The sequence below is a fragment of the Phalangium opilio genome, unplaced genomic scaffold (assembly GCF_054372755.1).
Source record: "Phalangium opilio isolate 3A_F unplaced genomic scaffold, DU_Popi_V2 ptg000217l_1, whole genome shotgun sequence".
NCBI classification, from domain to species: Eukaryota; Metazoa; Arthropoda; class Arachnida; order Opiliones; family Phalangiidae; genus Phalangium; species Phalangium opilio.
The window spans coordinates 9,663,899-9,680,129 of record NW_028324218.1 but is presented as its reverse complement, the minus strand read 5'-3'; the positions used below and the strand labels follow the sequence as shown (position 1 = coordinate 9,680,129).

Sequence of the window (16,231 nt, the reverse complement as noted above, 5' to 3'; positions counted from 1 at the left end):
TGAGGGGATTTCAAAAGAATCTGTTCAGAATTTCGGTTCTATAAGCTAAGGCTTTCACTAGAAACAAGCTTAAAGTTGGTTCCGAAGCCTAAATCAAGAACACGCTTTTTAATTATTTTCACGGTTATCATTTTTATGCAAATTAATTTTGGAAGCGTTTTAAATCACTCTAAAATCGTTTCACTGTAAATGTGAACATCGTTAATGAGAATTCTTTTAAAATATCGTCTGAAACGTTTGACGCATTATATTATAGAAGTCTCAGTTGGATTTCGAGAAAGCGTTCATTGATCAAGCTAGAAGAACCGGTGGAATTTACGAAAAAGATCCGAAATCATTTGAAACTTGGAAGGATATTTATAGAGGAAAAGCAGTTATGATGTATAGAAAACTATCATTTTTAAAGAGGTTCTCCGCTGTTAAAGAGTGTCAACCTAAAACACGATATTTTCACCTATCAAGAGATAAATTTGCCACGGTTTTGTACACTATTCCCACCAGAAAAGGCATGAATGAAACAATTAAAAGAAAATTCTATGAAAGGTATTGTAAACATTAATTTATTTTTAAAAGCAATTGTCGGCCTAGTAAAATTTTCTAATTGCAGCGTCTCAAGATATGTAGAAGCAGGGCTGTTTAACTACGAACATGAAAATAAGTTCTATAAAGCATTGAACTGTATGAAAGAATCACGTAAGAACAATCATTTGCCGAAACTCATTATCGCATTTCGGAATGTCGTGTTGCCTCTGGGTATACTGTTCTTTGGTGATGTATTGGGGCTTTGCCTTCTGATTTGTAGCTGGTGTTGCAAATGAATAAGTATAGACTGTGTATAGCAACTAATGCGTTGCAATGAATGTGCACTAAGAAAGTGCAATTCGGTTTGACTGTACTTTTAATTACTTTAGTTCATTGGTATTGATATAACGAAATTTACCTTTTGTTAACGAAAAACGTAATGCATATAAGTGACAGATTTATTTTTTATTGTCGTATTAAGTAGTAACTATATAAATGTTACAAAAGTATCGAACCCCTATCGATACAGGGGTATTTTATAGTGTAAAATGAAACTTGCCATTTAAAAATACTAATAGCAGAAGGGAACAAGCTGCCCCAGCAGAAAGGACACTCGTGCGGGATATGTAAGATAATAAAAAAGTGAAACAATAGGGGCTTAAAAAGCGAGCATTAGATAAAAATTCCTTTACTAGACGCCATACCTCCAGTTGTTAGAGAGTCTAATAAATATAAACAACAGAACTGGCAGCAGACAACTCCTTCTAAAGACTTAAGCAGGCTAGGAAATAAGACAGGTTTACAGGTCAAAAACCAGTTTATTAATAGCTTGGACCACTTTTTTTATTCAAAACGTGAGGGTCACTGGTCCCAATGACTATTTTATTAATACCTACTTTTATTAAAAATTGATATGGGGACCTCTTTAATTATTTTCATTTTAACATAAATTTCGACTCCATGAGTCCAGTTGTGTATACAACCCTTACCCTAAGCCGAGAGAGATCTTTTTAGAAGAGAGAACGACCACAAGTCCTGGGACCATAGCCTGGGACCAGTAGAAAAATAAATAGGGGAAGGGTCACTGGTCCCGGGACCAGTTTCATATTTAAGACATCAGGGGTCACTAGTCCGGAGGACTAGTTCAGAAATCAACCTTATTTCCAAGCCTGGACTTAAGCTATCCACAATCCACCTGCACCATGCCTAAAGCACCGCGCGAAATTTCTTTACTAGACGCCATACATGATACCTCCAGTTGTGAGAGAGTCTTATAAATATAAACAGCAGAACTCGCAGCAGACAACTCCTTCTAAAGACTTAAGCTATCCACCTGCACCATGCCTAAAGCACCGCGCGCCACCTCCTTAAACTAAGGCACCATCTCGGGCTTAGGAGGAGGCGGAGTCTATTTATCCTTTTTTTGAGGATTCAACTAGAGTTCGTTCTGGTGGAGTCACCAAATAAGTGTTTACTTTAAAAAATATCCAAATCGGAGTGACGGGGATGAAAAGCCCCGAACACATGGTATTCCTGTCGCCATCAGCGTGGGAAATAAGGCGGTGGCACAGGGCAAATGACCAGTTTAAAAATTGCCTGGACCAGTTTAAAAATTAAATCGGAGGGGGGTCAGTGGTCCACAGGACCACTAAGAAAATTCAAGGGTTTCCAGAGTCCAGAATTTAGCTCATATATTTTAATTATCCACTTCTTCAATTTAGCAGACGACGCGCCCTGGCCAGTGGTCATGGACCAGTTTATTTATTCCAGGCCAGAGGGGTCGCTGGCCCAATGTCCAGTTTAAAAAAAATCCTTATTTCCCACCCTGGTCGCCATGCATTGCCAAAGCTATGCGAGAGAGACCTTGAAAAACCGGGAGCAATACTCGTGCGAGGGGGGGATTGAGAACATAGCAAAATCAGATAATTTGAAGGTAATAAATAGATGAAAACTAATTATTCTGAATTAATATTAAAAAATAAAAATTAGTTTCACTAAAATACATACTTGAGGTTATAATTACACAAGAACTAAACATCGTCAGCCCTAAGCCTTTGGAGAATGAAAATCTAGCAGACAAATAGGCCGCCTGATACCGCGGAGAACTTATAGCGTTTTCCTTTGGGTCCTCGCGGAGCGCTCCCATGGAGGAATAAAACTAGGAGATTCTATTCTTCAAAAACAGTCTTCAACGAAGCTGAAAACTACTACTACCATTTTTATTGCTCCTTGGGAGCGCTCCGCGAGGACCCAAAGGAAAACGCTATTAAAGAACTATATGTGCAGTAAATTGCTTAAAAGCTGTGTACTTGCGCAAAGTTTTCGCGGTTTTCTTGAGGTTGGTCGGACTCTCGTTACCATAGCAGGCTCTAATATCTCCCTTCTCCCTTCTGATATAACGAAATTTACCTTTTGATAACGAAAAACGTAATGCATATAAGTGACAGATTTATTTTTTATTGTCATATTAATTAGTGACAATAAAAATCCTACAAAAGTATCGAACCCTTATCGACACAGGGGTATTTTATAGTGTAAAATGAAACTTGCCATTTAAAAATACTAATAGAAATCTCACAGTATGGCTTAGCTTAAGGCTCAAACGAAAGATACATTCAATAAAAGGAAAACTATACTTTGCAATATTTTATGCTTTTGTTTATAATAAAAATGCATTAGCATACTTCATTCGGAACTACCATTTGAAAATTCAGGTAGTTTGGCAAACTATTCAGAGAATTTGTGAACTTTACAATTTATAAAATTTCAGTCTTTTTCATTCAAAACTCAATTTTGAATGCTTACAAAATCATTTTGAGTAACGCATGATGGTACAGATGGATTATTTTTCTTTCTTTGAAAGTATTTTGCAATCAATCAATATTTACGTTAAAACTACGCATAAAGACTATTTCATGAAACTCATCGAAGCGTTGCCTACCTGAGTTTGTCGATAACGCTAACTTAAGGACTAATGAAAGTACAACGTTTAGGCAGAGAATATTTGTTATAAGTTTCATTACATAAACGATATATCATTGTGCCGTTTGACGTTTAAATACAACTTACACTTCTGCAGAGTGGAAGGTTTCAAAAACTGAGAAGACTTGTATTGTAAAAGATTGATTGATTGTTATAAAATTAAAGTAAACTGCGAGGAGATAACTAAATATAAGCATAAAATTTGAAACGAAATGAAGGGAAGAAAGTAACTAGAACTTCATGGCCTGCAAGGAACCTTTTGAGAAAAATCTTATCTATCTTAATTGAATTACAAATACAGTATATTATTTCTCCAATAATTAGCCTTTGTCCCTTTTCATATTTAACTGACAAGACAGAACATTATCCCTTTAAAAAAATGTGAAGGTGCGCCTCCTGTGGTTCATTTTCTTTCTGTACAAGCAAAGTTTGTTTTAGAATATGTGGAAATGTTTGAATAACGGATTCGAACACGGAAAGTGGGTCTGTAGGACCGAAGAGAAACACAGCCTTTCATTAATGCAACACGGCATAAGACTTTCTACAAAATATTAAGTAAGTCTCAGGTTAAGATTAAATGGAGTTAGCGAATAGAAATGCTATTCGGGTTATGGTTGAAAAATATAAATCCCATCTCTTTATTGAAAAATTTCAACCTCTAAAATTACGGGGTGCTCATAAACTTATGTATCTAACGGTAATAGAGAAGTGCAACGTAACTTGGTAAGTACACACGAATAATTTTACTTAAAACTTTGGCTGTTATAAAATTTAAAAATATGTTCTAGGGGATTTGAACTTCGTCAGTCGAAATCAAGATTTGAGATTCAACCACTGAACCAATTAGAACATCCAAAAAGATCATTAAAAGGCATTTTACAAAATGTATGTCTTAAACAATATATTATCTTTTTATAAAAATCGAAATTATATGTATTGATTTTTAATGCAATAGGAAACAGACATGGGTTGGCCCTATATACCATTACTGGATTCAGAACTACCCAATGTTGTAGACTTTGGTGGCTTGTTTTTGTTCGAAGATGTAAACATAGCATCAGGAGGACCAATAAAACCTCATTACGGATACTATTATATTTTACACATTTTTGAAAATTGGGTAAGCATTTAACCACGCAAAGCCATAAGAGATCACAGCCAATGACGTTCAGTTAAAGCGGTAATTAAAATATATTTTATCCGTTATTATATAACCAATACTATAGATTATAAGATATATGCGATTGGTTATTAAAACTATATCTTCTATGTGATTATATAACAAGGAATAGATTTAATTTCAGAAGTAGGAATGGAGAACAGAGTAATGTGGGCATTCGTCATACCCTCCTTCACCCCTTCCCGTGGAAAGGGGAGGGGTATAAAAGAAGAGGCGGGTTACTTATTTTTCGCCGTCCCCGTCAGCAACGTCATCAAAACGTAGTCTAAGTGAGCCAATAAGATAATTTAAACTTTTCGTTACGTGTTGGAGGGAGGGGCTCTATACTGGGCTATGAGTGGGACTGAAGTGAATATTAACCGTTCTCCATTCCTACTTCTAAAATTAAATCTATTTTAACACATATGTGGTTTTTAACACACACACTTTTATACTTTGTAGGTGTGGTTGATTCTGGCATTATATGTTTTCTTCACTTCACTTTTCTCTGGTATAAGCACTTACATGGGGATTCACCATCGACATTCTCGAAAATCTGTAATAGGAAGAACACTTGATGCACTTGTTACAGTAATCAGCACCCTTTGTTTTCAGTTCAATGGTGTGTTAAGGTACTTACTAAACTTAGCAAGTATTCTAATATCTGAAATATAACAGATATTTTGGGAAAAAGTTTAACAAATCGAATACTTTGGACCGTTTGTCTTTTTGGTTCAACATTAATATCATTGTTTTTCAAATCAAACTTATTTTCTGAACTTTCCTCGGCTCAACGTGCAACGTATATAGACAGCATTCAGGACCTTCTTCAAAAACCCAACGTCAAATTTTCTTTGGAAAACCAAAGTTTCATTCATAAATTACTTCAGGTGATTCTACTATATTGGATTTCAATTGAAATGTGTTCTAAGTATTTAAGATTTTAGAATTCTCATTTGAAAATTGAGCGAGCGACTCTTGATCAAGCTAGAAGAACAGGCGGAATATACAAAACAGAACCTAATTCTGAAAAGTCTTGGAATGAGATTTTTAAGGGGGAAACAGTTAAGATTTATAGAAAACTCGCATTCTTAAAGCGGTTCTCCAACCTTCAAGCTTGTCAACCGACGATCCGATATTTCCAAAAGCGGATTATGCTTCACACATAAAGTACGTAAGTCCCACTTTTCCATAGCTTTGGCCATGGATTTCATGACATTCCCGAAGTAAAACTAAGCAGACGAAAAAAAAAATTTTTTAACCAATCATAAGCCCCTAACCGTAGATAACCGCTTTAATGCCAGACCAATCGGCGACGGTTATTACTATTTTCTTGCATGGGACCTCGACTCGACCTCGCCGTCGACATAACCGGAAAGCTCGGAAGGCAAAATACCGTAATCGTTCGTTAGTCGTTATATTATATTCAACGTTTTAAAGCTCAAGTTTCGAAAATTTTGAGTCATTTAATTAAGTCTTCAACTAATATTATAAGATTTTTTTTTTAATTTCAACAGAAAAATAGCTCTGCGAATAATAGTAGACTCGAAAACTACCCTAAATTAAGCCTTGGCTAGGTATCAGCGGTATCCCGATTTCCGAGCCGCCGGCGGCTGAGCTCGCCGTAGCCGCGGGAATAGAAAACATTCCTCGTAAAAACAGATACACGGCGTCTTAAAAGTCCAAGAAAAAGCTACCGTGATTGATAAGATCTTCGTGCCTTACTCCCAAATAATCTTTCGTATTGTGAATAGTTTTAACTAAAGAATATTTCAGACACTACTCAATATTTATAGTAGTACCCTAATTTCAACAGAAAAATAGCTCTGTGAATAAAATTAGACACGAAAACTACACTAAGCCTTGGCTAGATATCAGCGGCTGAGGCCGAGCGGCGCATCTCGAGTCGCCGGCGGCCGGGCTTGCCGTAACGGCGACAACAGAAAAAATACCTCGTTAAAAAACAGATGCACGGCGTCTTAAATAGTCCAAGCAAAAGCTACCCAGTTTTATAACATTTTAACGCCTTACTCCCAAATAATCTTTGGTATTGTGAATAGTTTTATCTAAAGAATATTTTAGACACCCTACTCAATCTTTATAGTAGTTTTCGAATTTAGGTACGTGGTAAATCGGTTCTTTAGGCGGAAGGATCGGATGGATCCGAAGGAGCCGCGTTACTGAACTATTTCCCTCCGCGTAAGGGGAGGTTCTTTCCTAGGAGCTTGGAGAATATCGTGTAGCTCCCCCAGGCACATATTACGTACTTCATGTGTAAAGCCTAATCGGCTTCTGATATTTCCATCTATCAAGAGATAAATTATCAACAGTTTTGTACAGTATACCGACGAGAAAAGGCATGAATGAAACAATTAAAAGAATATTCTATGATAAGTATGAATACATATATTTTATATTTCCAGAAGTAGGAACGGAGAACGGTTAGTATTTACTCATAGCCCATTTTAGAGCCCCTCCTTCCAACACGTAACGAAAAGTTTAAATTATCTTATTGGCTCACTTAAACTACGTTTTGATGACATTGCTGACGGGGACGGCGCAAAATACGTAATTCCTTTTTACCTCTGTCGCTATGACCCGCCTCTTCTTTCATACCCCTGCGTCCCGTGGAAGGGGGTTGTGGACTTTGACGCGCGCCCAGATTACTCTGTTTCCCATTCCTACTTCTAAATTTAAATCTATCCCTGATATTTCTTGGAATTTTTACCTTTGTAACAAATTTGTTAAACATTTTCTTACTGCAGTGTTTCAAGATACGTTGACGCGGGTCTTTTTTACCATGAATATGAGGATAGATTCGAAAGAGCATTTTACTGTATGAAAGAATCACGAAAGAACAATCAGTTTCCGAAACTTACTATGTCATTTAGAAGTATCGTCTTGCCTCTTGGTGTACTGTTCGTTGGAGATCTCGTGGCACTTTGCGTTCTGATTTGTAGCTGGTGTTGAAATGAAGCGCATAAACTGCGTACCAACTTTTGCATTGCAATGATGGAGCTCAAGGATGAATTAAGATTTGGGTCAGACTCAGTGAAAGTGTCAATGAACATGGGGTCTAAAACATTTGGTCTCGGAGGTACAGACCCCCAAACATATTCCCCTTAAACAGGAAAATTGGCACACATGTGGAGAAATACATATCAGCCTGCCAATCTTGTTCAGACAATAGACCCAATCAACAAATGAACAAGTTGGCTTGGTCTCGTCTCCATCTAAGGGATAGGATCACGTGACTAACAAAGTTGACTGTAGTACCGTCTGTCGTTGAGCGACGAAAATAAATATCTAATTTTTCTGATTGGTTTAGAGTCTGACTCTTGGGGTAAAACGGGTTCTGCGCATGGCAAAATCAAGCCAATCAGGTTATCCCTTTCGCACCTCAAAACCCGAGCTCGAGATCTGAGCCGTTATAAAAATTCAAAAGATTTGTTGGTTGGGTCTATTTCAATAGCCTCCAATCTTGTTCAGACAATTTCAATAGCCTCCAATCTTGTTCAGACAATTTCAATAGCCTCCAATCTTGTTCAGACTATTTCAATAGCCTCCAATCTAAGAACGTTAATGAGTCTTTATCTAGCAGATGTGTACTGTTTCAAATAGAGCTCGGCATTTTTCATCCATTTTCCACAAATTGGTGGATGGGCGATTATATATAAACAAAGTTGTAGATATAATACGATTTAACATGCAAGTTCTGTGGATAATTTTCAAGTACGGATAAAGGTAAAATGACGTGCGTAATTGATAAGTAATGCCGAGTTCTACTTTTGAAGGAAGAAAGCAGTGTGCCTAAGGTTATAATGTAAAGTAGTTCAAAGTGTATAAGTACGAGAGTGGACATTATAAACAATACCTTTAAATAACGATGTTAACTTGATTCGAATAAAAGAACTATTAACTTCAAACTAGTCTAACAATGGAAGAACACACACTTTATTACTATTCCTGTTTTAACTAAACTTTACATTTTTAAAATGAACGCATTTTCCTACTTCAATCCAAGTCTAAACAACAATTAAACTATTAAAGTGTTTTGGCAAAGTATTAATTACACTTTTGAATCACAATGTCTTGCATCATGCATGACATATCGTATTACCTCTTGGTATACTGTTCATTGGTGATGCATGGGCGCTATGGGTTCTAATTTGTAGCTGGTGTTGCAAATGAACGATATAAATTGACCAAACACTCCTTTGCACCAAGAAAATATGTAATTTAATATTTATACTTCTTCTCAATCAACTTTGTGATTCCACAAACTTACTTATGCGCTATCAATTTTCTCACATTGATTGTTCAATATCATCATATCACACGTCTAAAAGACAATCAAATATTTAACATTTTAAACATATTCTTACGCTTCATGATGTAAAAGCCATATGAAAAAAAATATTTTTCAATAATCACAATCATGATCAATTACTCAAGTTAAATTAAAATTACATTACCATTCGCTAAATTTATAACAAAGAAAAGTATATGTACCTTCCTATATTAGATAAACACAATTACTCACTGAGTTAGCCGTATCCTTATAACAAGAAACGAAACCGATACACTTGAATTAACTCTTTGAAACACTTCTTCCTCTCCACTTAATAATTCCCGCGCGTGTTGATTTATACTTTTTACGTTTACATTTTTTTACATTATTTGAGTTACCATTGCTGTCAAGATAAAGTCAATCTACTTTCCTGTTCATAAGAAATTCTGAATCCAACGCTCGTGTATACCTACATATCTATTTTCTAAAATGAGTATTCTCAACCACTGGTCCCTTTGAAGGGAAATTCTAAAATAGGGCCCTTTTTTGGCGACCACGTAAATATCACCATGTTGAAAAAAATGTATTTCACACTGTCTCGTGACCGTCGGAGCGAATCTCGGCCAAAGTAAAAGAAACCCATAAAAAAATAGGAAAAACTCAAGAAATCGTCTTTCCTGACGCATTGACAATTTAACTCTTTATTTTAAAGGTGAAGTCTCATTAAGAATAGGACAATAATTAAGACAATTATTAGGGTTTCTTCATAATATAAGCCGTTTGTTTACAGTTGCTTAATCCTGAGTACTCGAAGATGGAAACTAAATTTTGCCTACTCGGATTCAGTCGACAATTAAAAGTAAAATTGGGTCCGAACGGAATCGTATAAATAAGACTTTCCCTTTAATAAAAAACAATTTAAAATTCTAATGTATATCTCCTCCCACAAGAAATGGATACACTTTTCCTGCTGCCCGCCCAACTGCTTACGTTCCCAAAAGTATTCAGTGGAAAAGCCTAAATTCTCGGGATTACATTAAATTTTTTAGATATTTAGTATCCAAATCCTTTCCCTTTCTAAATTTAGCAGAGCAATTCCTTTGTTTTTCCAAGAATTTATTATAGGTGTCCTATATAAAGCAATACACCGGATTTGAAGGATCATAACGAATCAAGCTCTTGTATAGAAACATCACTACTATCGTGATTGATCTGGATTAGTGAGAATTTGATAAAACAAGAATGAAACTTCACGTTGGATTAGCGATTGTTGTTTCGGTACTAGCTGTGGTGAGCTACATGCCTAGTGTTGAAGCTGGACATATGGAGAAACTTGCGGCCTTGGCGTTGGTGTTGAGGGCGCAAGGAGGAGGCTTAGGAGGTGGTGGTGGTCACGGACATGGAGGACATTTTGTGCCGGTACATGTGTAAGTACTTATCGAATATTTTATACAGCCATGTGGTTTGACCGGAACGTTTAGTAGCACTATAGCCGGAAATTAATGGGTTGGCATAGCGGTTAAGCTTTAGCCTTGCGGCAAGATGGTCCGTTTGAAAAACGTGGGAAGAAACCCTTCTGCATAGAGATTGCTGGTTCTCTCCCTACTTGTTAAGGGATTTTTCGTCTGAGGTGTTACCAGGTTTCTCTTTTCCATCAAAACTTGTTGAGGTTAACGATGACAATTAATATAGCCACCATCCCAATTTGCATTGTAAAGGGACCCACTGTACAGAAGTCACAGGCTTAGAGTGAATATCTCTTAGTAGAAAAGGTTTAGATGTTGGTAAAACCTCATATCTCTATCTATAAATAATTATCTGAAATGAAATACCATGTGTAAGTCCCATTTCCTCAAGAAACGGTTTTGAACATTTTTTTTTTCATTTCTAGTGGCGGCGGAGGAGGCGGAGGTGGTCACAAAAAAGTCCAACAAGACGTCAAAATTGTAATCCATAAAAGTCATGGTGGTGGGGGCAAAGGTCACAGCGGAGGCAATTCCTTCGTACATGTTCCTATAAAACTACACGGTTACAACCACGGAGGGGGTCACGGATACGGACACGGAGGTCAAGGATTTGGGCACGGTGAAGGAATGGGAGGACATGGACACGGTCATGGTGGTCAAGCTTTCGGATACGGGGGTCATGGTCACGGACATGGTGGAATGGCTGAAAGCCTGCAACACATGCACCATGATTTTAGCTTCATGGGAGGACACGGTGGGGGAGGTCACGAAATGTTACATGGTTTTCACGAGCCTGTGCATCATGGAGGAGGTGGCGGTGGCCACGAGATCTTTCCTGGTCACGGTGGTCATGAGATGCATCACGGTCACGGTGGACATATCAGTTTCGAACACGAAGGTGGTCATGGTGGACACGGTGGACACGGATTTTGGTAGGTTAAGTAATATCGTATGTCGTGAATCGTTGCAACACCGTTTTTACGACAAGAACAATTAATGCTCAAACTAGCTCTCAGTTATTTATTTTTGTGTGTCATGTAAATAATGTAATATGTTTAATATCCATTTGTGTATTGTGTGGTATTGGTGATCTCTTGTTATGTAAAAATTAACAATTTTATACAAGTATATCTAATAAATTTTATTTTAAATTTTTAACCTAAAATGAAATTTGTGTCATTTGACATGAGAAAGTTTGGAAGGGCTATTTTATGTAAGATAGCTACAAGAAAGATCAAACATGCTTGCCAGCTTGTCAGTGGAAAATAAAATAATACGATATGTTGGCATTCTTTGAGCTAAGAAAAGCAGCACAAAAACAGGTGGGCTAACGACAACATAAATTATGTTAAAATTGAAACCTCTCTTTTTTAGCGAAAGAGCCATGAAACGCAGTTTGCAATTAAACACGGCTATCTTTAAATTGGAAGATAGAAAATATTGCAATTGCTTTATTTGGCGAAACTAGAAAATAAAATACTTATTTTTAGAAACAAAATTTATTACTACGTAATATATAGTTGATGCCTTGTTTTGGCGGTTATAAAATTTCGAAGATAACCTATATATTACTTACAATACGTTTCCGAGACGTAAATTTATTTGAAAATCTAAACACGAATTATCAACTCAGGGCCCGTATGAAAAATAAACCACTTAATGAAACCTTTCGACTGGAAAATAGGCATAATTAATTCAATAAAAGAACCGGTGAGTGAATAGAGAAATCTTTGATATAGTTCTTAAATGGAATATAAACATAAACCCATATTTGGATCCGATGAATTATTAAGATTACATCTATTCGCATGGATTCACGCCCATAGCAGACTGTCGATTGATTTAAATGGATTTATTTTAGGTGTACAATAGGAAATTCAAAATTGCATTGTCTGACGCCCACGAAAATGTTATATCACGCATCATTTGAACATATACAGGAATCTTTACGATACAATGATTCTTGCTTGAAACCAGGGAAGATCAAGCGAGGGAAGTTTCATCTGTAAAACGTATAAGGGCAGGTGTCTTTTTTCGGCTTTAGTTTTAACTGCGCATGATTGGAGCGTAACGCGTACTTTCCCTACGTATTCGCCAGAGGTAGAATTTTTGTTTGACTAAGTACGGTGCGTCAGACGCCAGAGGTAGAATCATCGTTTGCCTCAGTACGATGCCTCAGACAGTCAGACGCCAGAGGTCGAATTTCGTTTGCCTCAGTATGATGCGTCAGATGCCAGAGGTAGAATCGTCGTTTGACTAAATACGATGCTTCAGAAGCCGGAGGTAGATTTTTCCTTTTGTTTCAGTACGATGCATCAGAAAACTGCGCACTAGCACATCGGCGCCGACGACGGGAGATTTTTGGGCGATCATAGTTATAACATTACACCACACTTCCCTCGCTTGATCTTCCTTAGCGTAACATCTATAAAGTTCCCGATTAGGCCTAAATACCTACATGCACTGCAGATGTGCACCCACTTTACATTTTTTATGAATTATCTGGCGGTGTTTCACGGTTGTTTCACATTTACCCGTACAAAGAATGTTTATGGAACATTAAATAATTCCAATATTTGTCCATAGAAAAATAATCAACTTTTAAATCGTTGCGATAATCAATGAATGTGTCTGAACTTCTGAAGGCACGAGCTTTCTAAAAAAATATGCAAAACATAAAATATGGAAGATTTCTGATTGGTGAAGATCTATGGCCGGATTATCAAACATAAACCTTTCACCTATGTTATACATTGATAACCAGTTTATTGTATACCAGTTGAACCGGAAATACAGGTCTAAGAGAAGAAAATGTACAAATCTTTTCCCTTAATGGTTATCAGGTTACATTGTGAGTCTGCGAGTTCAAAATATGGCGGAAAATTAAACTAAACAGCATACATCTGTTATACACTATAAAATATAGCTTGCAATTTATAGCCGCCATTTTCTAATATGGATGCGATTTGAGAAAATAATTCATGGTACCTATCACTTAAAAGAAAGGTACAAGCAAAAACTTTAGCTGCTAGGTAAAGCGATTTGGGCAAGGCGTTGATGAATAAGTCAGTCAGTCAGATTTTTTACTTACAGCTTTTGTAGTCCACGATAGGTGTTGGTTGTTGTCACTTCATAAAAGACAATCGTAGTAAATATACAAAATAGGCTAAAAGTAGGTAATTTGAAAATGCATGTCTTATTTGGAGAAAGTCCAATTTTTGTCCGAAAAGAACAATTAAAAAAGGATTACTTTTCAATATTATATCCGATTCTTCATTTCTTAAGTTGGTTTTCTATATGAAGTAAAAATTACAGTTTTTAATAAAAAAGCAATTGAAAAATTATAATCGTTAGACAATGTGCATCTAAAAAATGTGTACGTACATACACTAATACTCTTTCTTATCAAAGCTTTGAAATTGACGTGGAGTATATCGCACTAAATATTCCGAATCTTCCGATTTATTTCAATGTTTCCCCAATCGTCTTTAAATTAGATCTATAATATAAAATGTTCAAAGTGCTATTTCCAGTGCACATATATCAACATATAATTTGAATTTACATAAAAAATTAAGCTATTTATTTTACTGCTAGCTTTATCCCTATTCGTGCAATCATATCTAGACATTCCGTCAAAAAGTAAACAAAACGTATGTATAATAACAGGAAATCAGTTTCACTTTATTGTTGTTATGATATTTAAAATTAGATACAAGGTAATTCTGACATTTTTTTCTAAATATCATATATAAACCGTTTCGAATTGGGATTATCCATCAGTTGAAACATCCCAATCCTTTCGATTAGTTGTGACAAATTTTACACCGGTGTAGCTGGAATAAATATTGCACAAAATGATTCGTTCGTCGATTCGCTTAGCAGTGTTGCTGTTTGGTTTCGTGATTATAATGTCTCAACATGTTTCTAACGTTAAAGCCGGACATTTGGAGAAACTGGCTGCTTTAGGCCTTATTTTGCGCGCCCAAGGAGGAGGATTTGGAGGCGGTGGTGGAGGTGGTAAAGGTGGACATTACGTTCCAGTACATATGTAAGTATACTTAGTGCTCTCAAAGTACATTATTTTAAAAGTAATTAGAATTACTAGCAGCTAATTAAAATGGTGCAGATTTTTCATTAAAATTTGCAGTTAAAGGTTTCAATTCTTATGGCTGAAGTAAAATGATCGACACATTATTTTGGTATTAGGTCAAGTAGTACTATAGTTGGTAATTAACGGGGTGGCGTAGCGGTTAGAGCTTAAGCCTTGGATCAAGATGGTCCCAGGAGAAAAACCTTTGAGGAAAAAACCCCTTTGTAGAGATTGCAAATTCTCTCCCCACTTGTTGGAGGAGTTACAAGGTTTCTTCTTTCCATTAAAACTTGTTGAGATTAACGATAATTGTTAGTATAGCCACCATCCCCGCATGCAGTGTAAAGGGACCCTCTTTTAGATAAGTAACACTTCCCTTCTAGATTGTACCATTTTTCTCCTTTCGATCAAAACTTGTTGAGATAAACGGTAATAGTACAACAACCGCACCCCTCTAAGCATTATAAAGGAAAACCTACTGTAAATAAGGCACAGGCTTAATGTGAATATTCCCTATAGTAGAAAAAGCTTAGATGTTGGTGAACTATTATCTGAAAGTCCATTCCCCCATGAAATGGTTTTGAACATTTGTCTTTTTTTCATTTCTAGTGGCGGCGGAGGGGGAGGAGGTGGTCACAAAAAAGTCCAGCAAGACGTCAAAATTGTAATCCATAAAAGCCATGGCGGTGGTGGAGGTAAAGGTCACGGCGGAGGCAATTCCTTCGTAGAGGTTCCTATAAAACTACACGGTTTCAACCACGGAGGGGGTCATGGATACGGACACGGAGGTTATGGACACGGGCACGGTCAAGGAATGGGAGGACATGGACACGGTCATGGTGGTCAAGCTTACGGATACGGGGGTCAGGGTCACGGACATGGTGGAATGGCTGAAAGCATGCAACACATGCACCATGATTTTAGCTTCATGGGAGGACACGGTGGGGGAGGTCACGAAATGTTACATGGTTTTCACGAGCCAGTACATCATGGAGGAGGTGGCGGTGGGCACGAGATCTTTCACGGTCACGGTGGACATGGGGGACACGGAATGTGGTAGGTTAAGTCCTAACATAATCCGTCAATCGTAACAGCCCAGTTTTTACGACATGAATGATTAAGGCACAAACTAACTCTGTTATTTATTTTTGTGTGTCATGTAAATAATGTAATATGTTTTATATCCATTTATGTATTGTGTGTCATTAATCCCTTGTTATGTAAAAATTAACAATTTTATAAAAGTATATCTAATAAATTTTATTTTAAATTTTTAACCTAAAATGGAATTTGTGTCATTTGACATGAAAAACTATGAGAGGGCTATTTCATGTAAGATAGCTAGGGTTTGAAATTTGGGGGGCTAAATCTGGGCAAACTAGTTATTATAAGAAATTAATAAACAAAATTGCATAATGGGTTCATTGGATAATGTGTAGGACTTTAAAACTACGTAATTTTGTGTCAACGTGAAATTATTCGTATTTTAAAAATATACAACCTTTTATTGGTAAAAACGGAACCGATTATGAAGGATTTTCACTCATCTTAAGTTTATTTTTAGTTTTGGTTAGCTTTTAGTCCACACTATTAGGACTCCCTTCGAAAGAACATGAAACATTTTACTTGTCTCCATCTGTTCTTTTCTTCAAAATTGTACTGTTTGATATTGAAATTCACATCTGCTGAGATGAAACTTAACGAATCTATCATTATAA

General features: G+C 36.6%; 1 long non-coding RNA gene across 1 annotated transcript; it reads left to right on the top strand.

Annotated features, from left to right (window-relative positions):
* Nucleotides 1-14,952: 14,952 nt before the first annotated feature.
* Nucleotides 14,953-15,791, top strand: LOC149616202 (uncharacterized). The gene is made up of 2 exons (XR_016376132.1): nt 14,953-15,048; nt 15,123-15,791. It is a non-coding gene; the product is annotated as an uncharacterized LOC149616202 (long non-coding RNA).
* The last annotated feature ends 440 nt before the right edge of the window (nt 15,792-16,231 follow it).